Genomic DNA, 1,956 nt, shown 5'->3' with positions numbered 1-1,956 from the left:
CTTGTTAGTCAAGTAAGTAATTTTAATTTTAAAAAAAATAAATCTTTTCCAACCATATCTTTTTAATCATATATTTTTAATCATATCTTTTTATCATATCTTTTTAAATTTTATCTTTTTCAAAAATTTGATTTTAAAATGTCTTTTCCAACTTCTTATCTTTTCAAAATTGATTTTCAAATATTTTTCAACTAACCAATTAACTTTTGTTTATTTTTTTTATCTTTTTCAAAATCACCTAACTAATTTTAGCTCTCTAATTTTTGAAAATTACCTCCCTCTTTTTCAAAATTCTTTTAATTAACTAATTGTTTTAAATTTTAATTTTAATTTTAATTCTTCCTTTAATTTTCGAAAATCACTAACCCTTTTTCAAAATTAATTTTCGAATTCTCCCCCTCTCATCTTCTTCTATTTATTTATTTATTCACTAACACTTCTCTTCATCTCCAGAATCTGAACCTATCTTCACCCTTGTGTATGGATTCTTAACTCTTCTCCTTCTTCTATTCCTTTCTTCTTCTACTAACATAAAAGAATCTCTATACAGTGACATAGAGGATTCCACTTCCTTTTCTGTTCTCTTCTTTCTCATATGAACAGAAACAAGAAAAAAGGCATTCTGGTTGAAGCTGATCCTAAACCTGAAAGGACTCTGAAGAGGAAACTAAGAGAAGCTAAATTACAATAATCTAGAGACAACCTTACTGAAATTTTTGAACAAGAAAAGGATATGGCAGATGAACCCAACAACAATAATGCAAGGAGGATGCTTAGTGATTATACTACACCTACTTCCAAGTTTGATGGAAGAAGCATCTCAATTCCTGCCATTGGAGCAAAAAATTTTGAGCTGAAACCTCAACTAGTTGCTCTAATGCAACAAAACTGCAAGTTTCATGGACCTCCATTAGAAGATCCCTACCAGTTTTTAACTGAGTTCTTGCAGATCTGTGAGACTGTTAAGACTAATGGAGTAGATCCTGAAGTCTATAGGCTCATGCTTTTCCCTTTTGCTGTAAGAGACAGAGCTAGAACATGGTTGGACTCACAACCTAAGGATAGCCTGGACTCTTGGGATAAGCTGGTCACGGCCTTCTTGGTTAAATTCTTTCTTCCTCAAAAGCTGAGCAAGCTTAGAGTGGATGTTCAGACCTTCAAGCAAAAAGATGGTGAATCCCTCTATGAAGCTTGGGAATGATACAAGCAGATGACCAAAAAGTGTCCTTCTGACATGTTTTTCAGAGTGGACCATGTTAGATATATTCTATTATGGTCTATCTGAGTTCTCTAAGATGTCACTGGACCATTCTGCAGGTGGATCCATTCACCTAAAGAAAACGCCTGCAGAAGCTCAGGAACTTATTGAAATGGTTGCAAATAACCAATTCATGTACACTTCTGAGAGGAATTCCGTGAATAATAGGACGCCTCAAAGGAAGGGAGTTCTTGAAATTGATGCTCTGAATGCCATATTGGCTCAGAACAAAGTGTTGACTCAGCAAGTCAACATGACCTCTCAAAGTCTGAATGGATGGCAAAATGCATCCAATAGTACTAAAGAGGCAGCTTCTGAAGAAGCTTATGATCCTGAGAACCCTGCAATAGCAGAGGTAAATTACAGGGGTGAACCTTATGGGAATACCTATAATTCATCATGGAGAAATCATCCAAATTTCTCATGGAAGGATCAACAAAAGCCTCAACAAGGCTTTAACAATGGTGGAAAAAATAGGTTTAGCAATAGCAAGCCTTTTCCATCATCTTCTCAGCAACAGACAGAGAATTCTGAGCAGAGCACCTCTAACTTAGCAAATATAGTCTCTGATCTGTCTAAGGCCTCTTTAAGCTTCATGAGTGAAATAAGGTCCTCTATCAGAAATTTGGAGGCACAAGTGGGCCAGCTGAGTAAGAAAGTTACTGAAACTCCTCCTAGTACTCTCCCAAGCAATACTG

At 35.4% G+C, this 1,956-nt stretch overlaps 1 non-coding gene across 1 annotated transcript; it reads right to left on the bottom strand.

The window, feature by feature from the left end:
* Nucleotides 1–1,132: 1,132 nt before the first annotated feature.
* LOC112798901 (small nucleolar RNA R71) lies at nt 1,133–1,236 on the bottom strand. The gene has a single exon (XR_003200497.1). It is a non-coding gene; the product is annotated as a small nucleolar RNA R71 (small nucleolar RNA).
* Nucleotides 1,237–1,956: the final 720 nt, after the last annotated feature.

The sequence above is a fragment of the Arachis hypogaea genome, chromosome 4 (genome assembly GCF_003086295.3).
Source record: "Arachis hypogaea cultivar Tifrunner chromosome 4, arahy.Tifrunner.gnm2.J5K5, whole genome shotgun sequence".
Lineage (NCBI taxonomy): Eukaryota > Viridiplantae > Streptophyta > Magnoliopsida > Fabales > Fabaceae > Arachis > Arachis hypogaea.
Note: the sequence above shows the minus strand (reverse complement) of the source record. Positions and strands in the feature narration are given on the sequence as shown.